Here is a 14,624-nt window from a genome sequence, read left to right as displayed (position 1 = left end):
GCCAACCCAGTTATGGAAGAATAAACCAGACTGAAGTCTAAGCTTTGCAAAGCTGCCTGCTAAGTCCTTTATGAACAGTTGTAGTACAGACAGCAGGAGGAAAAGGATATCCACTCTCAAATCTTGCTGTAAGGTTGCCAGTTAAAAAAAAAAAATGTCATATAATGCCTGCATATAAGAGATTTCCTGAGGAAGCATTTGGAACCTCCATAGCTTGAGGTCAATACGTTAATTCCTAGAAAGCAGAAGAGAAAAAGAAACGGGAACTGCGGTACCATGGGAATAGAGGTCCCAGGGAGATGGAGTTAGTGGCAAAAAGGGAAGATTGGGGGGAGGGGGGGGAACACTCACAGAGAGAGAGAAGTTCAGAGCACTCTGAATTATGGGCATCTCAAAAAGACGCCTAGGCAAAAATCCAGCAAGCCACTAGGTTGCACCTGCCTAGGTAAAGCAGTCTACTTCACAGGCCTTTATTTCCTCAGCTTCATTTCAGGATTTGGCCAAAACAGCTATCTTGCATTGCCCAATGATGAAAGCATGGGCAGGCCACTTGGGAGGAATATACAGATCTCATCCAAGTACGCAGGGATGAGAATATGAGAGGGATGTCAAGGACGAGAGCACCTTCTTTAAATACACTGGTAACAGAAGGAAGACTAGGGGAAATGTGGGCCCATTGCTGAATGAGGCAGGAGCCCTGGTAACGAAGGATACAGAAAAAACTAAAGTCCTGAATGCCTTCTTTGCTTCAGTCGTTACTATTAAGATCAGCCCTCAGAAATCCCAGGCCCTGGAGACCAGAGAAAAAGTACAAAGAAAGGAAGACTTTGTTGGAGAGGGATCAGGTTAGGGTTCACTTAAGCAAACTGGACACCCACAAACACACAGGCACTCACAGAATGCAACCATGCTCAGTGCTGGCGAATGTCATAGCCAGGCCACTCAATCATCTTTGAAAGGTCATGGAGAACTGGAGAGGTGTCTGAAGACTGGAAGAAAGCCAATATCACTCCAGTCTTCAAAAAGGGCAAGAAGAAGGACCCAGGCAACTACAGGTCAGTCAGCCTCACCTCCATCCCTGGGAAGGTGATGGAACAGCTCATTCTGGATGTCATCTCCAAGCACATGGAGGAGAAGAAGGTGGTCAGGAGGAGTCAGCATGGATTCACCCAGGGGAAATCCTGCTTAACCAATCTGATAGCCTTCTCTGATGGAATGACTGGCTGGGTAGATGAGGGGAGAGCAGTGGACATTGAGTGCCTTGACTTCAGCAAGGTTTTTGACATTGTCTCCCATAACATCCTCCTGGATAAGCTCAGGGAGTGTGGGTTAGACGAGTGGACAGTGGGGTGGATTGAGAACTGGCTGAAAGGCAGAGCTCAGAGGGTTGTCATCAGTGGCGTGGAGTCCAGTTGGAGTCCAGTAGCAAGTGGAGGTCTGAGCAAGGCTCAGTACTGGGTCCCATCCTGTTTAACTTCATCAATGACCTGGATGAGGGGACAGAGTGCCTCTTCAGCAGGTTTGCTGATGATACCAAGCTGGGAGGAGTGGCTGACACACCTGAGGGCTGTGCTGCCATTCAGAGAGACCTGTGCAGACCAGAGAGCTGGGAGGAGAGCAACCTCATGAGGTTCAACAAGGGCAAGTGCAGGGTCCTGCACCTAGGGAGAAATAACCCCAGGCACCAGTACAAGCTGCAAAGCAGCTCTGCAGAGAAGGACCTGGGAGTGCTGGTGGATGACAAGTTGACCATGAGCCAGCAACGTGCCCTTGTGGCCAAGAAGGCCAATAGTATCCTGGGGTGCCTTAGGAAGAGTGTTGCCAGTAGGTGGAGGGAGGTGATCCTCCCCATCTGCTCAGCCCTGGGGAGGCTTCATCTCGAGTACTGCATCCAGTTCTGGGCTTTCCAGTACAAGTTTCCAGTGCGTGGAACTACTGGAGAGAGTCCAGCAACGGGCTACTGAGACAATGAAGGGACTGGAGCATCCCTCCTATGAGGAGAGAAGCTAGGCTGAGGAAACTGCGACTGTTCGCCTTGGAGAAGATAAGGCTGAGGGGGGAATCTTACCAACATGTTTAAATATCTGAAGGGAGGGTGTTATGAGAATGGGGCCAGATTCTTTTCAGTGGTGCCCAATGACAAGACAAGAGGCAACGGGCACAAACTGAAACACCAGGAAGATCCGTCTTAACTTCAGGGAAAACTTTCCTGTGAGGGTGACAGAGCACTGGAAGAGGTTGCCCAGAGAGGTTGTGGAGTCTCCTTCTCTGGAGATAGTCAAGGCCCACCTGGATGCAACCCTGTCTAACATGCTCTAGGTGACTGTGCTTGAGCAGGGGGATTGGACTAGATGATCTCCAGGGGTCCTTTCCAACTTCAACCATTCTGTGATTATATGATACTTCTTTCCGTTCCTAGCACCCAATTCCATACGAAAAACTGCATTTTCCTTGAACTGTCCTGCCTTCATGGATTTGCTTGCCATACCTCACCCAGGCAGTTTCATCTTTAGGGGAACACAGAGGATAGAAATCATTCTTGGGTACTATTACCCTCTCCATTCCTCTTGTTACCAAAACGTGTGGAAATAGGAAGTCATCTTCCTCAACTTTTTGGGTTAGACTTTTGTCTTCCAAAAAGATGTCCCCAGCTGCAAATCAGGGGTAATAACCCTCCAGTTATTAGACAGAGGAAAATTAATGCAAAGTACAATCAATAGAACAGCCAACCTTTCCTACTGATCTCCAGAATTCAAAGCTGTTGGAAATCTAGAACACCCATCCTTAGAGACAACATGTCACATGGAAAAGATACATTAAATACAACTGTATAATTAAACTACTACTTATATTACATCCTTAAGTGCACAAGTAACCCACCAACCCTGACAGAACTACACATGGGGTATCCATACACTGCAAAGTATGTTTCTTTGTGCAAGGAGAAATGATGTATTTCAAACCCAGGTAAGTGTGTAGCACCTTCATTTCCTGTCCATAATTCATTTTACTTTTGATGCCTAAAAATTTAATACACTTTCTTTTAAAGTCTGGGACTAGTTTCCCTAAGACATATGTTTCAACAATAAAAAACACAACTACTGGAAAAAATACATGGCGTTTCAGAGAGAAATTTCTTAACAATGCCAACTAAAATCCCTTTTCTATAAACACCAGTAAAGTTATTAAACTGCAGAAAGAAATTCAGTGAGGAAGTTGATGACACCAGAGTAAGTAACACAGGCCATGAGAGGAACACTGAGACAGTAAAGTAGGAAGCAGATCCTAGGAATCAAGCTGAGTCAGAAACAAAATATGAGAGCATGAGAGAAAGCAAGGAAAAGCCCTTTCTGCCTTTAACCTCTTTTCTGGGCAAGAGGCACTATATGTAGTTAGTTTGGGGTGAATTTTCCAGTTCAGATACTAAATCTGCTGGAAAGTCCCATTAAGGGGTGACAAAAGTTCAATGCAGTTGAGTAGATTTTTTTCTACGATTCTTTCCTGATTTTACCGAAACTCCATCCACTAATTTGAAACAAATGCGCAACTCATGTTTGAGCTATTCCTGCTGCTGTCTACAAGTCTTTATACTAATATCTAACTTGTCCTATCAAAGACTAATTGAAACTTATCCGATAAAAAAGGAAATGTGATCTTTTTTCTAGAAAGTGTCACTAGCTAATAATAAATACATATATACATATAATATATACATATTATATATTATACATATATAATAATTATAAATAATAATAAATAGTAAATACAAGGAATAGAAGATTAAAAAAGCCTAGTTTCTGAATGCTTGTGTCAACTATTACACATATAAACTAGTATCAGGTTTTTGTTAACACAGTGCAGTAAAGATAATCTTATACATGAGACTTCAATCCATATATAGGGAAGGTTTATTCAAAAACATTTACCTTCCAAATCAGTGGAATCATGAGACATTAGGGCAGTGACCTCTGAATTTCTCCAGTGTAAAATTGTATTTTAATGTCATACATGAGATTTTACATACCTGATGCATTTCCACTGGAGGAGACAACTTATTATGGAGATATTATATATTTTTCTTCATTTAATACAAGAGGTAATGCTTACCTCAACCAACACAAAGAGATATGAGCTTTCAAGATTTTTCAATTAAAAGTAAAACTGTTTGCATTCTTTTCTTCCCTACATAGGGAGAGGTATGAAGCAGAGGCAGCTTGATGCTTTGTTTTTCCTATCAAATATGCAGTTTAGAAAAACAGGTACGCTAGTAATACAAAGCTTCCCCTTGCCAGTTTCACAGATTGACTAGGAGCAGATGGGCTAATTTCCAACTCCTGATATCACAAAAATAGCATTAAAAAAATAGAATCAGCTTCTAGAAAAGACCACATGCCCCAGCAATAATTCAGGAAGGCACTTAGACATATGGAATATGCAAAAGAGTGAGAAAAGGCAGTAAAAAATGCCTGTAGAGAGAATGCCAAACTGGGGGATTGGGGTGGGGGGAAGTGGAAGACAAGAGTTCTGCAACCTATACATCCTATATATGTACGTATACACATACATCCTATATATGTATACATATACAAATGGATAAACTATGACCCTGTAGCCACAATTCGACTTTCCAGAAACTAGTATGGGCTATCATAGCAGAGGAGGTCTATTTCAGCCTTCAGCACAGGTTTAACAGCATGCTTTAAAGCCTTCCTGAGACGGGGTCATTATGCTGGAAGTTCGTAATACAAGCCACTGTAATCACTACCCTGCATCATTCATAATTCTACTTGTAATACACTTTTTTTCCAAAGAATTCAGTCACTCAACTCTAATTTTGCAGCGACAGAAATCCAAAAATTTTAAGTACATCAAAACAGGAAAGAATATACAATAGCATATTGGCTCTCATTTAATTTCAGAATGCAAATATCTATAAACAATGAGAAGCATTGAGCATTTTACTATCACAATGAGTGGAAGCTAAAAATGACATTGACGATGTTTTGGTAGATAACATCCAATTAATGAGGTTCTGCCTCTCTTTCACTGGTCTCAAAAATAATTTGTAAGTGTTAAAACCCACTCCATCTGTGAAAGTCCTCTCTTCCGACTTCTGCAAAGCAGCTACATGGTAAGCAGTTTTAAAGGCTGAAACTGCAAGACAGCATAAGGTACCCTGAGTCTAGCTTCTTTATAAATGCTGCAGTGCTGTTCTTCACACTTTCATATATAATTCACTAAAAATCTCCATTTTAAATATAAAAAGGGGAAAGCTGCACACCTTCTGGCTAACATTAAAAAGGCCTTGCAGAATGAAGGAGCAGAACTGGAACCCAGCTTGCCATGAAATGCATAAAGTCTCACTCAGTGTCAGCAACCATGCTGCTACTGAGGGTCCCTTTTTGTTATGTTTCCAACTGGATTCAATCCCTTTAGATGACCTTGCATTTTCACTGAAGTGACTGTTTATAGAGTGTACACTAACAGTGCTACGCAAAAAGCCTACAAGGCTGTTTCTACATGCATTCCCAAAACTCTCTCCCATATTGCTCTAGCACTCATTTTTTTCTAACTCCCACTACTAACTTAGGTTCTCCAATACCAGAGGACCAGTATTCAGCCTATTAACCTATTCCAACTTTCTCAACCTTCATATAAGTTTCAGGACCATAACTGAAAAGAAGCATGAACTCTGGTATTTCTGACGTACACTAACCCTTCAAGATGACAGAATCGGAAAAGGGAAAAAATTGACAAAGTGTTTGCATCTCATAACAGTAATTTTTAAAGGCTATTCCAAATCAGTTTTTTTTACATTCACAGAGAAAAATTCTATGCAATCAGCTACATTTTTCCCCCCATCCTGGAAATCGACCAACCAGAAGAAGCTGCTAATGTCTTGAAGTAATACAGAGCAGCTATTATTACATATGTTATGCATTAGTTCTTCAGCAGTCTATAGGGTACAATGTACCCTGACTTCTCTGGGTTCCTGCTGAGGTCTACAGTGATCTCCTGGAAGGGCTGGATAGCAGGGAGTGCTCAGCCACCAGTAAAAAAGCAAAAGAACACATGGACCCAAGAAATAGCCATGGCAGAAATGAAACATTCAAATTATTTCCTTTTTAAGAACACTGTAAGAGAAAACGATTGAACACAAATATGCACTAACAGTCTTGACCACACCATATTTCATTCCTTCTGAAGAAAAATAGAGGAACAGGAATGAAAAGAAGACAGATACTAGGAAGCAACCCAGCAGTCATAACCATTGAATACCTACATCTGAAAAGGTCACGTTTGCTAATCTCCCTTCATTATATATCAGCACAGCTTTCTGACTTGCTGAGATTCTGGCCCATTACAATTTAATGCAGACTTCTCCTCTCTTTTCCAAAAAATCTATGTATGATGTTTGTTAACATACACAGTATCTTTTTTGTGGGTAGCTCACCAAGCTTCAATAGGGTGCCATTTCCCTGTCTATCTCACCTCCCCATGCACAGCCCTAACATTTAAACTGAAATCCAAGCTCTGTTCTACAAGCACTCTTCTACTGTATCTTCCCAACTGCATACCACATAATAGAAAATTCCCTCACACACAAAATTCATTTTGATCAATTTTCTCTCCCATTGGTCATGTTTTGATTTTGATAGACTAGAAAAGTTGAAAGGGATTTAAATCCCTAAGATTACAAAGACCAAAACCCAGTAGAGAAACATTTAACAAGCTTTTGATATACTAGGTTTACCAAATAAAAGGCTAATCAACATAAGATCAGAAACGTGTAAATTATCAAGAATTGTACAATTCTTTATTTAATTCTCTTGACTATCAAGCAGTATTAATAACCTCCCATGCAAAGGAAGCCCATTTATTTTCAAACAGGCTTGGTTTATTAAAAAAACTATGTAGGCAGTAGACTGTATTCTACTCTTTGCTAACATCTATGGCAGGGTTTGGGGTTAATCTTTTTTAATTTATTAGAGCAAGTATGACTGGCTAGTATTTATATAAAATGCCAAAAAGTATTTAATATTTTTACTTTATTTACAGATATTAACTTAGTAAGCATAAGTTAATAACTTATTAAATTATTAACTTATTACTCAGCAGAATTATAGTGGGTAAATTTCCACATATATTAATATCAGATTCCATTTAAGTAAAGGGCTCTTTATGAGATTAAGTCTTTAGAGTCACAAAAATACAGCATAATTTCTATATTAGGCCTCTTTAATAAGTAAAAAAAAAATGTATACGATCAACTGAGATGGCCTGTCATCTTGATTATAAATGCTTTATTTTGTTATTTTTATGCACTATGCTACAAACAGCTGGAATCTTGGTATCTATGTCAAAAACTTAATTTATATAACATTTTGAAAATAGCACTTACATTGTTTATCTCGAGCAGTTATCCACTCCAATGTAAAGCCTAGTGAAAGGCCTAGCAAAAGCCTAGCAATTCCTTAACCAGAAGGGACAAACTTTACAAAGGGAATGTTGCATTTAGGGAGAGGTGAAGGGTGGTGGTGGGGAAATAATGTGCCCCACAGCATTTCAAGGAAACTTAGATTTTTAAGGGTGCCTACTTTTTAAGGACACAGCCATCCCATCTCCTCAGGTCTATAATAAAGGGTTTTTATTTTCAAAATTGACTTTTCTGTGTAAATATCTAGTTATGATTCATTATTATTATGAGCAAGGAAGACCTCAGTCATTACCCTGCCTAAGTTCATCTTTGTGTAATAGGAGAAGGCATCAATTCTATTTCACTGTTTTCTTTCTTTCCTCATGAACTTTTATTTCAAAATATGAAATCATTCAGATCTCCTAATATTTTGCTAAAGATCTAGATATTTCAATTAAATGAATTTAGCTACATTTAGAACTCATTGATGCTTCTGAAACAAATTACATTTTCAAGCTTCCTAATGATTAATAACTCAATTTAAGAAGTCCATTAAAAGGTGTGGGGTTCCCCCCCCCCCCCTTTTTTTTTTTTTTTTAAGTCATACTGCACTCTTCTGGGCTCCTTGTACTTCACTTTCTAGTGAAAAGTAATTATTTTAAGGGAAGATGCACACAATATTTGACAATGATGAAGAGTCACAAGTCTATCTAGCACAGCGACAGAACAAATGTGTTTTAGTAGCTATCTCTAGAAAGGCAGTCTGTGGCCAAGCAGCCTTATTATTCTTTATTATACTCTAAAAAAAAAAAAAAAATCTCTAGCTCAGACAGATATATCATAAAAAGATCATCACAAGCAGAAGCGAAGTTTGATGCTATTAGGAGCCATGACTTTTAATTCAAGATCTTCTGGTACCTTTCAGTCATATAGGTAACATAAAGACTGCCTGTGCTCTCAGTCTTCACTAAGATCTATACATCCTTCCATTTTTGAAGTGTTTAAACATAAAAATGCTTAAACTCACGTTGCAACTTTGGATCTAAGTTTTCCCTTAAAAGCTACATGAACTCATAAGGCTTATAGCAAACTAGCCAAATCCCGTATCTGTTATACTTTGGATTATAATATTAAACCACCACAGTGATGTCTGTGATGCACCTTGTTGGAGATTTAAGCAAAAAACAAAAACAAAAAACAAAAACCACCCACACACAGAAAACATACCCCATCTTCACAGTACTTCTACCCCAGAATATTTCAGTAAGCCCTATTTTACTCTCTCCTTAGCAAGGACTTCTGCCTTTAAGATTGGTGTTGCCAGTTGCTTCTGGACAGAAAATAATAATCATGGGCTCTGTAGAAAACCTGGCTGTGCTAGAAAGGAAAATCATGTAAAACCTCTAAAAACTAGAGGGCTGTTTTGTTTTTAAACTAGTAGGCTGCAGAGCTTCTTGCAAGACAGCCTAGACAGAGAGAAATAAATTTTTATTTTCAATTGAAGCTGCCGGCAATAGCAGCAAAGTGATTCTAAGTCGGTGCAGAGCAGTGATCTTACCTTTACCACAGCTCTATTCTGCAGGGCTAATAACAGTTTAAACTCTTCCCTCTTCACCCCTCTTCTCTCACACACATATATACACACAGACTTCCTCATCCTGCTTCACAGAAGAGCTGTAAAGAGCGACTGGCTCATGTTTGCAGACTGCATGCAGCCTGGGAAACGTGAGATAAATTTTTAAGTGTTAGGATCAAGGTTTACCCTCTTCAATTGCAGTAACTGAATTCAGTGAAATTAGTTCCTGGCAAACAGAGATCAGCCCCTTTCACTTACTGTCACCCAGTAAGATTTCCCTCCCACTCCCAATCAGTCCCCGACACCATTAGTGTTCTGATTAGGTTCAATATTTGCAAGTCTCTCGCAGCACGGCTGGCTCTGACTCAACCACGGACCAATTTGGGTTGCCCCCAGCCTCTCCTGAAATAATCGGCTGGTGTTTTCATCCTCCTTTACCACCACTACCAAAGCAAACGCAACGGGCTCCTGAATTAAATCAAACTTCTAACCTCGCAACTCTTGCCAGTTTATCCTAAAGACAGCATAAGCTGTCTTTAGAAAGTTAACCTCAATTTAGTGATTTAATAGATTGACAAATTCATACTACATACACTGAAAATGTTGTCAGATTTGGCCAGCATACAAAGGCAGCTTCACAACTTATCACATAACAGATCTGCATCTACTATTGTCTGCTAGAACAATCTAAACGTTACGAAAGCTTCTCTAACGCAGATGTTGCTCTTAGTGAAAAGCTTTCAAAGCACACACGCACAACACATGCTTCACGTTTTGCTGCAAGAGACTCCAAGAGCGTTCCAACTTCTTGGTGGATCAACCTTCTCTGGTAACCACATCTATGTTTCCAGCAGGAATACTTTAATGAGAACAGCATCCAACAAACAACCCCTTAGCTCAGAAATGGCCCGAATTCCTTGGGGAGAAGCATGAACGGCATGCCACCAAAAGCAAGTGTGGCAACAGACCTGCTCTAAAGCACATTATTTTTGCAATCGATTTCCGCATTTTCCTTTCAGCACCCATGCACTTCTGTCTTAACTTACAATCAACTCAAAGACAGCAAGAAATGCTTCAACTGGGCACTGCCTTAGAGCCAATTTGCCTTGTAGTTTAAGATACTCCACATCATCAGTGGAAAATGAACTATTTCTTGATGAGCGCACAAAAGATGGGAATTTTTGCCTGAGTTCAAGTACTTCAGTCTATTAGCTTTTCTATGAAAAGGAGCTACAAGCCAGTACCTACACCCATAAAAAAAAGTGTTTCTTAATGTACCATTAATCAGGCAGCATAAACCACAGGCTTTGATTTCAAAGCTGTTAAGATATGGTTTGACTGCAGTCTGAAGGTGATACATTTCTCCATTCAGCTATAGACTCAAGAAATAAAAAAAAAAATCAAAAGATCTTATATTCAAGAAAAAGTTGTATAAAAACTAAGCCTTTTCAGGGAGAGACAGAGTGTATATAAATGGACAGAAGAATTAAGAACTTCTCTAAAAACTGTCAACAAATTTTATCCAAACAAATAAGTTCTTCACAGATTATCATCCAACAATCCAACTGCCATGTTCAAGTTCATGTTAGTCTCATCAAATAATGAAAGTGAAGGAGTTCAGGAGAACAGAAATAGTCTATTAAATACTAACATATATCTCCAAGAACACAACAGATGGATGACAGTCAGTGCTAGTAACCCTTTCTTGCACATGATGGGCAGCTGGAGACAAATACATACACTTATCTTTAAATTATTTTAATGGGCTTTCCTTTCTTGCCAGTTTTTCCATTGAATAGCTGAGAGTGATTTCCTAATGTGTCCGCATCCTATTCTTGTAAAACATACGCAAAGCATTTAAACATTTAAAATAGTATTTTAAATGTGTTGTCCAAGAATACTGAGTTAAATCAATCATTTGATAAAAATGGACAGAGAAATGAATAGATAGCAACCACGCAGATACCTGTTTGTTCTTCATATGGGAAGAAAAATCTAAAAAAAAACTTTACTAATCTGGGAAAAAATAATCCTAACAGAAGTTTCCCCAATTGAAAACCAGAGAAGCAAAATCTTGCAGATTAGTGTAAGCAAAAGGTACAGAAAAGAATAAAGCATGCTCATGAAGACTTCCACAAAGTTTGTCCCTGTAGATCGTTCCAATATTGTTATGTTCTGTATTTGGCAGCATGACTTTTACATTTACCTGCCTCACTCCCTACCAGCAACATATAGATCATGCAAACAATACATACGAATGCCAGAGAAGGGAAAAGTATCTCGGGTTATACAGGCTTGCACTTGCCTAGGTAACCATCACTACAAAGTGTTGTATTTGTACATCCACCTACTCTTCCTAAAGCCTAACACTAACCAGGCAGAGTTTTCCTTTCATCTTTCTTTCTCTTTCTAAATGGAAATGAAGTTAGAGGGAAGGAGAAGGGGAGGGGGCGGGTGAGAATCTCAAAAGCACAGAGTAAAGCATTCAAGGGATTCACCAAATCTGAAGACCCAGATTAGCAGTGTGTAATTATGCAGAATTCTAGTGTATTCTGACTAAATGCTAGTAAAGTTCCAGGTTGAGTCTTCCATACATTTCACCAAAAAGTAGTCATTTTTGCCAAAAAATGCATCATTTTTTTACACTATGAAAAATGCAGTAAGTTAAAAGTGGGGCAACATTTGTTGCATTTATCCTCTACAGAATAATCGCTGTGTAAACAAATCTCAAAGTGCAATGAGAGCCTACCCCCTTTCCCTACTTTCTGAATCATGATGCTGACTACCTCTGTTTTTAATGGCTCAATTTCCACATATTAAAATGACAACCTTCTATAGGCCCCTAAAATATGTGAAAGCTGACTGCTGCCCTCATAGTCACTAACAGACCATTTTTCAAGAGTTGCTCTTATTCATGAACAAAGCTGTCTCCCTTCCTTCCCTCCCAAAAATCTAACGAAAAACTCAAACCACATACACTTGCTTTCAGCTGAATTTGTATCCTATCATTTTGTGAAACACTGATATTTTTGTTTAAATCTATCTTCTATTTTTGCATTAAAAAAAAACACAAGTTAGCAAACAGAGATTTGCATCAGAGATTCTATTTTAACGGTAATATTGCTTCTGGACAGAAAAAATAACACTGGAAGGCTTGTTTCCTCACTTCTTGTCAACCTAGCATCATGTTCTCCTGCTGCAAAGATAGTATGTCACTTGATCAGGGCTTTTCAACTTTCAGGTTATATGCTTTCCACTGTTGTCAGTAGTTCTCACAAACTTCAGTGTTCTTCCCAGGTATTTTGGGACTAGATAAATTCTGGTCATGTGGTTTCACCAGCATCTGCACCTCAAAAGGATCAGGTTACATTTGGATTTTCGCCTGAATCTTCTTTTCACTTGAAGCAATATATGTGTTGAAATACTATAATTTTAGAAAAATTAGAAGGATCAACTGAGAACCTCAGGACAAAAAGGCACAGAGCAAAGTAAAATAAATGAATCTCCCTCCTCAGCTAACTAGCAGTTCATCATTTGTTTCCATCTCTTCAGGCAAGAATCTCTTCCAGTGCTCCCAAACACCAAGTGGGACTCACAGTTTTGGCTCCATGAGAGCAAAACGCCAGATACAAGTCATCTAAAAACACCCAACACCATAGTCGCAGAACAGAAGCAAAAGGGCACTTGCACAATAATTTTTTTATTCTTACAAAGAGCTCTGCTACCTTAACTAAAACTCTGGCTTGTAGTACCAGTAAGAGCTCCAACTTTTTTCACAATTAAAATAAGCAAAAAACTGACTAGGTGGGAAAAAGTAGCTTTAATAATTTTTCATAAACTTCCTGCTAGAAATCATTTTCTCATGCCTTGAGGGGAAAAATTCCAGCTTTTATGATTTGCCAATTTAATTGATAATACTAAAAGATAATAACATGAAGAGATTCCTCAAAGTTACAGAAAAGACTTTTCAAAGAGAAGTCCTGCTGCCTTAATTATCCAGCTACATTCCTTCACAGAACGTCCGCAGTTTAGCCAGCCTCAACAAAAACTATTTTAGAACTGTCCTACTTTACAGTAGGACATCATGAATATATATGTGTGTATATCAAACTAAAAATTCTGCTCTACATTTGCCAATATGCTGCTTTGGGTCTCCTCTCCTTTTGGAGGTTTTCTATCCGCATCATATTTGGCAAGGGGTGCTTTATAATTGGACATACAGCTCTTAGCAAATACTTTGATCTCAGGTCAAATCTCCTTTCTCTGCACTAATCCCATTTAGGAAGCAGACTTCATATTTACTGCCAGACCATTAATGCTTTTGCTAGTAAGCACAATTTATTGAGCAACAAACATCAAATAGAAAATTAATATTTTGTACTGCTGGGGCCTTAACCCTGGTAGAGGTCACCAGTTTCCATGGATTTGTTACTGGAGAGCCTGGGCTAGTCAGATTTGCAGTGGTTTAAGCTGTTACTCCATTGCCGGAGGCTCAACTGGAGACACTTATTTTTACCAGAAGCAGATTACCACCTCAGTTTAGTTAGTGGGAAAAACACAAACAAACAAAAACCACACATTGAGTGCACAGATAGATGAGTTAATTCCCACGGGATAAACAGTGAGAACTTGCTTATATAAACCTACTCTGAATTTACCGCAGGGTAAGAGCATGCACAGGAATAGTTGCTAGGCAATAGGAAATGTAGCAAGTTCACAGCATTTATTTATTACCCAGCACAAACACACTTAACTACCCATATGCTCCAGGCAGTCCCACGGTGGCCTGAAAGCTACAACAGTGGACCAGAGGTGCACATCTTTTCCTGACGTCTGTTGTTCAAGGCCTGAATCCTCAAATTATTATTAAACTCACAACAGGGTTCAGGTTCCCAGTATTTCAGCAGCTCTTTCTGGCAGCCCTACCTGAAGCCCAGCAGATGGTCTCTTTATAGAGAAAGGAAGGTATTACCTTCCCAAGGACTAAAGAGAAATACATTTCCAGTCCTCAAAAGCTGCTTGCTTAGCTTAGCTCTCTGCATTGATTAAGAGGTTATAGTGCAAATGTAGCTATTACAAAGACTCAATGTTAATAAAATTAAACATGTTTGAAAATAAAACACCTGGCAGCAGTTGTTCCTTTGAACTGTTTTTATTTGTCCTGAGTTTCCACTCTAAAACTTTGAACTCTTCAGCTATTTTCGTATGTAAATCTGAATAGTGAATTAGACTACTTGAAAGAGGTTGTCCTAGGAAAAACTAAGAGTTATTGATACTTTTTTTGTTTTGGTACTGTATTTAGCATATTTAACTGAGTAGGGGAGAGAAAACTGGAGTAGTATTTTTGCAATACATTTTGCAATGGAAAGGATTTTGAGGAAAAGCACTATTACCTATGTGTTACAATAACTTGCCAGTGGTGATCAGTAAAGTTTTAAAATATCAGATCTTAAGTAGATACTCAAATACAGATGTAGATTTCCCCCAACCACAAGAGAGATGCAAGTAAACCTTGGGAAAAAAACAGGAGAAGGAGACCCAGCTGTTACAGTATGATAATAACAAGTTACGAAATCCTGAGTTCAGTTCTCAGGGGCAAGGGGGACAACAAAAAACAACAGCAAAAACCTA

General features: G+C 39.0%; 1 protein-coding gene across 8 annotated transcripts in view; it reads right to left on the bottom strand.

Moving 5' to 3' along the window:
* FHOD3 (formin homology 2 domain containing 3) overlaps positions 1-14,624 on the bottom strand; it is a 404,460-nt gene that overhangs the window by 351,966 nt on the left and 37,870 nt on the right. The gene's annotated exons all lie outside the window — the stretch shown is intronic.

This window comes from Rhea pennata, chromosome 2 (genome assembly GCF_028389875.1).
Source record: "Rhea pennata isolate bPtePen1 chromosome 2, bPtePen1.pri, whole genome shotgun sequence".
NCBI lineage: Eukaryota > Metazoa > Chordata > Aves > Rheiformes > Rheidae > Rhea > Rhea pennata.
This window is presented reverse-complemented; position numbering and strand designations above follow the sequence as displayed.